We start from the raw sequence: 13,452 nt of genomic DNA, 5'->3' as shown, positions 1-13,452 counted from the left end.
CGCACAGGCAGATGGACACGCACAGGCAGATGGACACGCACAGGCAGATGGACACGCACAGGCAGATGGACACGCACAGGCAGATGGACACGCACAGGCAGATGGACACGCACAGGCAGATGGACACGCACAGGCAGATGGACACGCACTGACACGCACAGGCAGATGGACACGCACTGACACGCACAGGCAGATGGACACGCACTGACACGCACAGGCGGATGGACACGCACTGACACGCACAGGCGGATGGACACGCACTGACACGCACAGGCGGATGGACACGCACAGGCAGATGGACACGCACAGGCAGATGGACACGCACTGACACGCACAGGCAGATGGACACGCACTGACACGCACAGGCAGATGGACACGCACTGACACGCACAGGCAGATGGACACGCACTGACACGCACAGGCAGATGGACACGCACAGGCAGATGGACACGCACAGGCAGATGGACACGCACAGGCAGATGGACACGCACAGGCAGATGGACACGCACAGGCAGATGGACACGCACAGGCAGATGGACACACACAGGCAGATGGACACACACAGGCAGATGGACACGCTCTGACACACACACGGACAGGCTGATGGACACGCACACTGACACGCAGAGGCAGATAGACATGCGCACGGACACGCACACAAATGGACATGTACTGACATGCACAGGCAGATGTACACGCTCTGACGCACAGGCAGATGGACACGCACAGGCAGATGGACACGCACTGACACGCACAGGCAGATGGACACGCACAGGCAGATGGACATGCGCTGACACGCACAGGTGTTTGGACACACAGGCGGGTGGACACGCACAGACAGATGGACACGCACTGACACGCACAGGCAGATGGACACGCACTGACACGCACAGGCAGATGGACACGCACTTACACGCACAGGCAGATGGACACGCACACTGACATGCACAGGCTGATGGACATGGACACGCACAGGCAGATGGTCATGTACTGACATGCACAGGCAGATGGACACGCACGGTGACACGCACAGGCAAATGGACACGCGCAGACACGCACAGGCAGGTGGACACGTGCTGACGCACAGGCAGATGGACGCGCTGACGCACAGGCAGATGGACGCACTGACATGCACAGGCAGATGGACAGGCGCACGGACACGGACAGGCCGATGGACACGCGCTGACGCACAGGCAGATGGACACGCACAGGCAGATGGACACGCACAGGCAGATGGACACGCACAGGCAGATGGACACGCACACGGACAGGCTGATGGACACGCACAGGCAGATGGACACGCGCACGGACAGGCTGATGGACACGCACAGGCAGATGGACACGCACAGGCAGATGGACACGCGCACGGACAGGCTGATGGACACGCACACTGACATGCACAGGCCGATGGACATGGACACGCACAGGCAGATGGACACACACTGGCAGATGGACACGCACAGGCAGATGGACACGCACTGACACACACACGGACAGGCAGATGGATGCACTGACACGCACAGGCAGATGGACGCACTGACATGCACAGGCAGATGGACAGGCGCACGGACACGGACAGGCCGATGGACACGCGCTGACGCACAGGCAGATGGACACGCACAGGCAGATGGACACGCACAGGCAGATGGACACGCACACGGACAGGCTGATGGACACGCACAGGCAGATGGACACGCACAGGCAGATGGACACGCGCACGGAGAGGCTGGTGGACACGCACACTGACATGCACAGGCCGATGGACATGGACACGCACAGGCAGATGGACACACACTGGCAGATGGACACGCACAGGCAGATGGACACGCACTGACACACACACAGACAGGCTGATGGACGCGCACACTGACACGCAGAGGCAGATAGACATGCGCACGGACACGCACAGGCAGATGGACATGTACTGACATGCACAGGCAGATGGACACGCTCTGACGCACAGGCAGATGGACACGCACAGGCAGATGGACACGCACTGACACGCACAGGCAGATGGACACGCACAGGCAGATAGACATGCGCTGACACGCACAGGTGTTTGGACACACAGGCGGGTGGACACGCACAGACAGATGGACACGCACTGACACGCACAGGCAGATGGACACGCACTGACACGCACAGGCAGATGGACACGCACTTACACACACAGGCAGATGGACACGCACACTGACATGCACAGGCCGATGGACATGGACACGCACAGGCAGATGCACACACGCACTGATATGCACAGGCAGATGGACACGCACGGTGACACGCACAGGCAAATGGACACGCGCAGACGCGCACAGGCAGGTGGACATGCGCACGGACACGGACAGGCCGATGGACACGCGCTGACGCACAGGCAGATGGACGCACTGACACGCACAGGCAGATGGACGCACTGACACGCACAGGCAGATGGACGCACTGACATGCACAGGCAGATGGACAGGTGCACGGACACGGACAGGCCGATGGACACGCGCTGACGCACAGGCAGATGGACGCACTGACACGCACAGGTGGATGGACACTCACTGACACGCACAGGCAGATGGACACGCACTGACACGCACAGGCAGATGGACACGCTGACACGCACAGGCAGATGGAGACGCACACTGACACGCACAGACAGATGGACACGCACTGACACGCACAGGCAGATGGACACGCACAGGCAGATGGACACGCACACTGACACGCACAGGCATTTGGACACGCACACTGACACGCAGAGGCAGATAGACATGTGCACGGACACGCACAGGCAGATGGACATGTACTGACATGCACAGGCTGATGTACACGCTCTGACACGCACAGGCAGATGGACACGCACTGACACGCACAGGCAGATGGACACACGCTGACACGCACAGGCAGATGGAGACGCACACTGACACGCACAGACAGATGGACACGCACTGACACGCACAGGCAGATGAACACGCACCGACACGCACAGGCAGATGGACACATGCTGACGCACAGGCAGATGGACACGCACACTGACACGCACAGGCATTTGGACACGCACACTGACACGCAGAGGCAGATAGACATGCGCACGGACACGCACAGGCAGATGGACATGTACTGACATGCACAGGCAGATGGACACGCACTGACACGCACAGGCAGATGGACACGCTCTGACACGCACAGACAGATGGACACGCACTGACATGCACAGGCAGATGGACACGCACTGACACGCACAGGCAGATGGACACGCACTGACACGCACAGGCAGATGGACACACGCTGACACGCACAGGCAGATGGAGACGCACACTGACACGCACAGACAGATGGACACGCACTGACACGCACAGGCAGATGAACACGCACTGACACGCACAGGCAGATGGACACGCACACTGACACGCACAGGCATTTGGACACGCACACTGACACGCAGAGGCAGATAGACATGCGCACGGACACGCACAGGCAGATGGACATGTACTGACATGCACAGGCAGATGGACACGCACACTGACACACAGGCAAATGGACACGCACAGGCAGATGGACATGCACTGACACGCACGGGCAGATGGACACGCACAGGCAGATGGACACGCGCTGACGCGCACAGGCAGATGGACACGCACAGGCAGATGGACACGCACAGGCGGGTGTACACGCTCACTGACACGCACTGACATGCACAGGTGGATGGACACGCACAGGCAGATGGACACGCACTGACACGCACAGACAGATGGACAGGCACACTGACACGCACAGGCAGATGGACACGCACAGGCGGGTGGACACGCTCACTGACACGCACTGACATGCACAGGCGGATGGACGCGCACTGATGCACGGGCAGATGGACACGCACTGACACGCAAATGGACACGCTCACTGACCCGCACAGACAGATGGACAGGCGCACGGACACGGACAGGCCGATGGACACGCACACTGACACGCACAGGCAGGTGGACATGTACTGACACGCACAAGCATATGGACACGCACGGGCACGCACAGGCAGATAGACACGCACTGACACGCACAGGCAGATGGACACCCGCTGACACGCACAGGCAGATGGACACGGACTGTCACGCACAGACAGATGGACACGCACTGACACACAGGCAGATGGACATGCGCACGGACACGGACAGGCCGATGGACACGCACTGACACGCACAGGCAGATGGACACGCGCTGACGCACAGGCAGATGGACACGCACTGACATGCACAGGCAGATGGACACGCACAGGCAGATGGACACGCACTGACACACAGACAGATGGACATGCACTGACAGATGGACACGCACTGACACACAGATGGACACGCACAGGCAGATGGACACGCACTGACAGATGGACACGCACTGACAGGCAGATGGACACGCACTGACACACAGGCAGATGGACACGCACTGACACGCACAGGCAGATGGACACGCGCAGGCAGATGGACACGCGCAGGCAGATGGACACGCGCAGGCAGATGGACACGCACAGGCAGATGGACACGCACAGGCAGATGGACACGCACATGCAGATGGACACGCACATGCAGATGGACACGCACAGGCAGATGGCCACGCACTGACACGCACAGGCAGATGGACACGCACTGACTCGCACAGGCAGATGGACACGCACTGACACGCACAGGCAGATGGACACGCACTGACTCGCACAGGCAGATGGACACGCACTGACACGCACAGGCAGATGGACACGCACTGACACGCACAGGCAGATGGACACGTACTCACACGCACAGGCAGATGGACACGCACTGACACGCACAGGCGGATGGACACGCGCTGACGCACAGGCGGATGGACACGCACTGACGCACAGGTGGATGGACACGCACTGACACGCACAGGTGGATGGACACGCACTGACACGCACAGACAGATGGACACGCACTGACACGCACAGGCAGATGGACACGCACTCACACGCACAGGCAGATGGACACGCACTGACACGCACAGGCGGATGGACACGCGCTGACGCACAGGCGGATGGACACGCGCTGACGCACAGGCGGATGGACACGCGCTGACGCACAGGCGGATGGACACGCGCTGACGCACAGGCGGATGGACACGCACTGACTCGCACAGGCAGATGGACACGCACTGACGCACAGGCGGATGGACACGCACTGACTCGCACAGGCAGATGGACACGCACTGACTCGCACAGGCAGATGGACACGCACTGACACGCACAGGCAGATGGACACGTACTCACACGCACAGGCAGATGGACACGCACTGACTCGCACAGGCAGATGGACACGCACTGACACGCACAGGCAGATGGACACGTACTCACACGCACAGGCAGATGGACACGCACTGACACGCACAGGCGGTTGGACACGCGCTGACGCACAGGCGGATGGACACGCACTGACGCACAGGTGGATGGACACGCACAGACACGCACAGGCAGATGGACATGCGCACGGACATGCACAGGCAGCTGGACACGCACTGACATGCACAGGCAGAGGGACAGGCGCACGGACACGGACAGGCCGATGGACACGTGCTGACGCACAGGCAGATGGACACGCACTGACACGCACAGGCGGATGGACACACACTGACACGCACAGGCGGATGGACACGCACTGACACGCACAGGCAGATGGACACGCACGGACACACACTGACTCACAGGCAGATGGACATGCACTGACACGCACAGGCAGATGGACACGCACAGGCAGATGGACACGCACTGACACGCACAGGCAGATGGACACGCACTGACACGCACAGGCAGATGGACACGCACTGACACGCACAGGCAGATGGACACGCACTGACACGCACAGGCAGATGGACACGCACTGACACGCACAGGCAGATGGACACGCACTGACACGCACAGGCAGATGGACACGCACTGACACGCACAGGCAGATGGACACGCACTGACACGCACAGGCAGATGGACACGCACTGACACGCACAGGCAGATGGACACGCACTGGCAGATGGACACGCACTGACTCACACAGGCAGATGGACACGCACTGACGCACAGGCAGATGGACACGCACTGACACGCACAGGCAGATGGACACGCACTGACACGCACAGGCAGATGGACACGCACTGACACGCACAGGCAGATGGACACGCACTGACACGCACAGGCAGATGGACACACACAGGCAGATGGACACGCACAGGCAGATGGACACGCGCACGGACAGGCTGATGGACACGCACAGGCCGATGGACATGGACACGCACAGGCAGATGGACACGCACAGGCAGATGGACATGCACTGACACGCACAGGCCGATGGACACACACAGGCAGATGGACACGCACAGGCAGATGGACACGCACTGACACACACACGGACAGGCTGATGGACACGCACACTGACACGCAGAGGCAGATAGACATGCGCACGGACATGCACAGGCAGATGTACACGCTCTGACGCACAGGCAGATGGACACGCACAGGCAGATGGACACGCACAGGCAGATGGACATGCGCTGACACGCACAGGCAGATGGACACGCACTGACACGCACAGGCAGATGGACACGCGCTGACACGCACAGGTGTTTGGACACACAGGCGGGTGGACATGCACAGACAGATGGACACGCACAGGCAGATGGACACGCACTGACACGCACAGGCAGATGTACACGCACTGACACGCACAGGCAGATGTACACGCACTGACACGCACAGGCAGATGGACACGCACTGACACACACGGACAGGCTGATGGACACGCACACTGACACGCACAGGCCGATGGACATGGACATGCACAGGCAGATGGACACACACAGGCAGATGGACACGCACTGACACACACACGGACAGGCTGATGGACACGCACACTGACACGCAGAGGCAGATAGACATGCGCACGGACATGCACAGGCAGAGGTACACGCTCTGACGCACAGGCAGATGGACACGCACAGGCAGATGGACACGCACAGGCAGATGGACATGCGCTGACACGCACAGGCAGATGGACACGCACTGACACGCACAGGCAGATGGACACGCACAGGCAGATGGACATGCGCTGACACGCACAGGTGTTTGGACACACAGGCGGGTGGACATGCACAGACAGATGGACACGCACTGACACGCACAGGCAGATGGACACGCACTGACACGCACAGGCAGATGGATACGCACACTGACATGCACAGGCCGATGGACATGGACACGCACAGGCAGATGGACACGCACGGTGACACGCACAGGCAAATGGACACGCGCAGACACGCACAGGCAGATGGACACGCGCTGACGCGCACAGGCAGATGGACATGCGCACGGACACGGACAGGCCGATGGACACGCGCTGACGCACAGGCAGATGGACGCACTGACACGCACAGGCAGATGGACACGCACTGACACGCACAGGCAGATGGACATGCGCACGGACACGGACAGGCAGGTGGACACGCGCTGACGCACAGGCAGATGGACGCACTGACACGCACAGGCAGATGGACACGCACTGACACGCACAGGCAGATGGACATGCGCACGGACACGGACAGGCCGATGGACACGCGCTGACGCACAGGCAGATGGACGCACTGACACGCACAGGCAGTTGGACAGGCGCACGGACACGCACAGGCAGATGGACAGGCGCACGGACACGGACAGGCAGATGGACACGCACACTGACATGCACAGGCCGATGGACATGGACACGCACAGGCAGATGCACACATGCACTGACACGCACAGGCAGATGGACACGCACTGACACGCACAGGCAGATTGACATGCACAGGCAGATGGACACGCACGGTGACACGCACAGGCAAATGGACACGCGCAGACACGCACAGGCAGATGGACACGCGCAGACGCGCACAGGCAGATGGACACGCACTGACATGCACAGGCAGATGGACAGGTGCACGGACACGGACAGGCAGATGGACACACGCTGACACGCACAGGCAGATGGACAGGCGCACTGACACGCACAGGCAGATGGACACGCACTGACATGCACAGGCAGATGGACACACGCTGACACGCACAGGCAGATGGACAGGCGCACGGACACGGACAGGCAGATGGACACGCGCTGACGCACAGGCAGATGGACGCACTGACACGCACAGGCAGATGGACATGCACTGACACGCACAGGCAGATGGACACACGCTGACATGCACAGGCAGATGGACACACGCTGACACGCACAGGCAGATGGACAGGCGCACGGACACGGACAGGCCGATGGACACGCGCTGACGCACAGGCAGATGGACGCACTGACACGCACAGGTGGATGGACACGCACTGACACGCACAGGCAGATGGACACGCACTGACACGCACAGGCAGATAGACACACGCTGACACGCACAGGCAGATGGAGACGCACACTGACACGCACAGACAGATGGACACGCACTGACACGCACAGGCAGATGGACACGCACTGACACGCACAGGCAGATGGACACATGCTGACGCACAGGCAGATGGACACGCACACTGACACGCACAGGCATTTGGACACGCACACTGACACGCAGAGGCAGATAGACATGCGCACGGACACGCACAGGCAGATGGACATGTACTGACATGCACAGGCAGATGGACACGCACACTGATACACAGGCAAATGGACACGCACAGGCAGATGGACATGCACTGACACGCACAGGCAGATGGACACGCGCTGACACGCACGGGCAGATGGACACGCACAGGCAGATGGACACGCGCTGACGCGCACAAACAGATGGACACGCACACTGACACGCACAGGCAGATGGACACGCACAGGCGGGTGTACACGCTCACTGACACGCACTGACATGCACAGGCGGATGGACACGCACAGGCAGATGGACACGCACTGACACGCACAGACAGATGGACAGGCACACTGACACGCACAGGCAGATGGACACGCACAGGCGGGTGGACACGCTCACTGACACGCACTGACATGCACAGGCGGATGGACACGCACTGATGCATGGGCAGATGGACACGCACTGACACGCACATGGACACGCTCACTGACCCGCACAGACAGATGGACAGGCGCACGGACACGGACAGGCCGATGGACACGCACACTGACACGCACAGGCAGGTGGACATGTACTGACACGCACAAGCATATGGACACGCACGGACACGCACAGGCAGATGGACACGCACTGACACGCACAGCTGGGTGGACACGCACTGACACGCACAGGCAGATGGACACGTACTGACACGCACAGACAGATGGACACGCACTGACACGCACAGGCAGATGGACACGCACTGACACGCACAGGCAGATGGACACGTACTGACACGCACAGACAGATGGACAGGCGCACGGACACGGACAGGCCAATGGACACACGCTGACGCACAGGCAGATGGACACGTATTGACATGCACAGGTGGATGGACACGCACTGACACGCAGAGGCAGATGGACACGCACTGACACGCACAGACAGATGGACACACGCACTGACACGCACAGGCAGATGGACACACGCACTGACACGCACAGGCAGATGGACACACGCACTGACACGCACAGACAGATGGACTGGTGCACGGACACGGACAGGTTGATGGACACGCACTGACACGCAGAGGCAGATGGACACGCACTGACACGCACACAGATGGACACGCACTGACACGCACAGGCAGATGCACACACGCACTGACACGCACACCATGATGATATTAGACGGGGCAGCTGTTTAGTGACCGCTCGCTGTTCTGTATCTTGTTCACCGGCCGAGCTGAAGGAATTCTGGGAATGGGAATCTGGATTGAGGCTTTTTCAAGAAACCCGATGGCGACGGCGACGCTGCCCGAGCGACCGAGCGGGTCCCACAACAATGCTGACCGTCTCTCTCGCTCTGTCCTACATCCAGTGACCCGGAATTCTCGCTGCGCCAAGGTCAAGATTCTCTCTCCAACACGGAGCCCAAATCTCCCGCTTTCTCCAAACTCCGCATCGGAGCAGAACGGGAACCAGTTCCGGGTCTTCAATTCCAAAACACAGAACATCCCCCCCCACCACCACCCCCCCCCCCCCCCCCCCCACACACACACACACACACACACACATACCCATTGCTGCACTGTCGGACGGTCAGTACTGAGCGAGTGGCGCGCTGTCGGAGGGGTAGCACAGTGGTTAGCTCCGGGTGCTCCGGTTTCCCCCCTCCGGTTTCCCCCCTCAGTCCGAAAGATGTGCGGGTTAGGTGGATTGGCCGCGCTAAATTGCCTCATAGTGTCAGGCGGACTATCTAGAATAAATGCATGAGGTTATGGGGATAGGGCCTGGGTGGGATTGTGGTCGGTGCAGACTCGATGGGCTGAATGGCCTCCTTCTGCACTGTAGGGATTCTATGATCTTTGGTCACTAAGGGGCAATTTAGCACGGCCAATCCACCTAACCTGCACATCTTTGGAGTGTGGTTTGCATTTTTCTACTTTACAGCAAGGTCTCTCACTGCCTGGGATAATGGACTGGGTTGGGGTGAAGGGTTTGAGCGCTAGGTTAATGCACTGGGTTAATGCACTGGGCGCTGGGTTAATGCACTGGGCGCTGGGTTAATGCACCGGGCGCTGGGTTAATGCACTGGGCACTGGGTTAATGCACTGGGCGCTGGGTTAATGCACTGGGCGCTGGGTTAATGCACTGGGCGCCGGGTTAATGCACTGGGCGCTGGGTTAATGCACTGGATGCTGGGTTAATGCACTGGGCACTGGGTTAATGCACTGGGCACTGGGTTAATGCACTGTGTTAATGCACTGGGCGCTGGGTTAATGCACTGTGTTAATGCACTGGGTGCTGGGTTAATGCACTGGGCACTGGGTTAATGCACTGTGTTAATGCACTGGGCGCTGGGTTAATGCACTGTGTTAATGCACTGGGTGCTGGGTTAATGCACTGGGCACTGGGTTAATGCACTGTGTTAATGCACTGGGCGCTGGGTTAATGCACTGTGTTAATGCACTGGGTGCTGGGTTAATGCACTGTGTTAATGCACTGGGCGCTGGGTTAATGCACTGTGTTAATGCACTGGGTGCTGGGTTAATGCACTGTGTTAATGCACTGGGCGCTGGGTTAATGCACTGTGTTAATGCACTGGGTGCTGGGTTAATGCACTGGGCACTGGGTTAATGCACTGTGTTAATGCACTGGGCGCTGGGTTAATGCACTGTGTTAATGCACTGGGTGCTGGGTTAATGCACTGGGTGCTGGGTTAATGCACTGGGCGCTGGGTTAATGCACTGGGCGCTGGGTTAATGCACAGGGCGCTGGGTTAATGCACAGGGCGCCGGGTTAATGCACTGGGCACTGGGTTAATGCACTGGGCGCTGGGTTAATGCACAGGGCGCTGGGTTAATGCACTGGGCGCTGGGTTAATGCACTGGGCGCTGGGTTAATGCACTGGGCGCTGGGTTAATGCACTGGGCGCTGGGTTAATGCACTGGGCGCTGGGTTAATGCACTGGGCGCTGGGTTAATGCACTGGATGCTGGGTTAATGCACTGGGCGCTGGGTTAATGCACTGGGCGCTGGGTTAATGCACTGGGCGCTGGGTTAATGCACTGGGCGCTGGGTTAATGCACTGGGCGCTGTGTTAATGCACTGGGCGCTGGGTTAATGCACTGGGCGCTGGGTTAATGCACTGGGCGCTGGGTTAATGCACTGGGCGCTGTGTTAATGCACTGGGCGCTGTGTTAATGCACTGGGCGCTGTGTTAATGCACTGGGCGCTGGGTTAATGCACTGGGCGCTGTGTTAATGCACTGGGCGCTGTGTTAATGCACTGGGCGCTGGGTTAATGCACTGGGCGCTGTGTTAATGCACTGGGCGCTGGGTTAATGCACTGGGCGCTGTGTTAATGCACTGGGCGCTGTGTTAATGCACTGGGCGCTGTGTTAATGCACTGGGCGCTGTGTTAATGCACTGGGCGCTGGGTTAATGCACTGGGCGCTGTGTTAATGCACTGGGCGCTGTGTTAATGCACTGGGCGCTGGGTTAATGCACTGGGCGCTGTGTTAATGCACTGGGCGCTGGGTTAATGCACTGGGCGTTGGGTTAATGCACTGGGTTGATGCACTGGGCGCTGGGTTGATGCAATGTGTTTATGCACTGGGTAAATGCACTGGGTTAATGCACTGGGCGCTGGGTTGATGCACTGGGCGCTGGGTTGATGCAGTGGGTTAATGCACTGGGCGCTGGGTTAATGCACTGGGTTAATGCACTGGGTGAATGCACTGGGCGAATGCACTGGCTGCCACTGGGCTCTGGGTTGATGCAGTGGATTGATGCGCTGGTGAATGCACTGGGCGAATGCACTGGCTGCCACTGGGCTCTGGGTTGATGCCGTGGGTTAATGCACTGCGTGAATGCACTGGCTGCCAGTGGGGACTGGGCGCTGGGTGAATGCACTGGCTGCCAGTGGGGACTGGGCGCTGGGTGAATGCACTGGCTGCCAGTGGGGACTGGGCGCTGGGTGAATGCACTGGCTGCCAGTGGGGACTGGGCGCTGGGTGAATGCACTGGCTGCCAGTGGGGACTGGGCGCTGGGTGAATGCACTGGCTGCCAGTGGGGACTGGGCGCTGGGTGAATGCACTGGCTGCCAGTGGGGACTGGGCGCTGGGTGAATGCACTGGCTGCCAGTGGGGACTGGGCGCTGGGTGAATGCACTGGCTGCCAGTGGGGACTGGGCGCTGGGTGAATGCACTGGCTGCCAGTGGGGACTGGGCGCTGGGTGAATGCACTGGCTGCCAGTGGGGACTGGGCGCTGGGTGAATGCACTGGCTGCCAGTGGGGACTGGGCGCTGGGTGAATGCACTGGCTGCCAGTGGGGACTGGGCACTGGGTGAATGCACTGGCTGCCAGTGGGGACTGGGCGCTGGGTGAATGCACTGGCTGCCAGTGGGGACTGGGCGCTGGGTGAATGCACTGGCTGCCAGTGGGGACTGGGCGCTGGGTGAATGCACTGGCTGCCAGTGGGGACTGGGCGCTGGGTGAATGCACTGGCTGCCAGTGGGGACTGGGCGCTGGGTGAATGCACTGGCTGCCAGTGGGGACTGGGCTCCAGCAGCAGCTGCTGCCTGTGTAATCAGGTGACCTTGGGGAGACGGGGGGAGGGGAGGGGAGGGGGGGGCGTGGCCGGAGCGCCGCGTCCCGTGACCCATTGTGACGCGGGGGGACCGCAGCACCGCCCCCGCCGGCCCCGGGCTTTGTGTCTCCCTCCGCACCCTTGAAGGGGGGGGCGGGGCAGCGCGCCTGCGCAGTCACCCCAAAGAATATGGGGAGTAAACCCCCGTGGATAAAACCCCGCGGAGCGGGCGGCGAGCGGCCCCTTTGGATTCTTTACTCCGCTCCCGTCCCCATAGCGGCGGCAATCTGAGGTG

The 13,452-nt window shown here is 60.2% G+C and overlaps 1 protein-coding gene across 1 annotated transcript in view; it reads right to left on the bottom strand.

Annotated features, from left to right (window-relative positions):
• Positions 1-13,452, bottom strand: part of LOC144487054 (claudin-7-like) — a 161,324-nt gene that overhangs the window by 138,071 nt on the left and 9,801 nt on the right. The window lies entirely within an intron of this gene.

This window comes from Mustelus asterias, unplaced genomic scaffold (assembly GCF_964213995.1).
Source record: "Mustelus asterias unplaced genomic scaffold, sMusAst1.hap1.1 HAP1_SCAFFOLD_562, whole genome shotgun sequence".
NCBI lineage: Eukaryota > Metazoa > Chordata > Chondrichthyes > Carcharhiniformes > Triakidae > Mustelus > Mustelus asterias.
The sequence above is the reverse complement of the archived record's forward strand: the minus strand, read 5'-3'. Positions and strand labels throughout refer to the sequence as shown.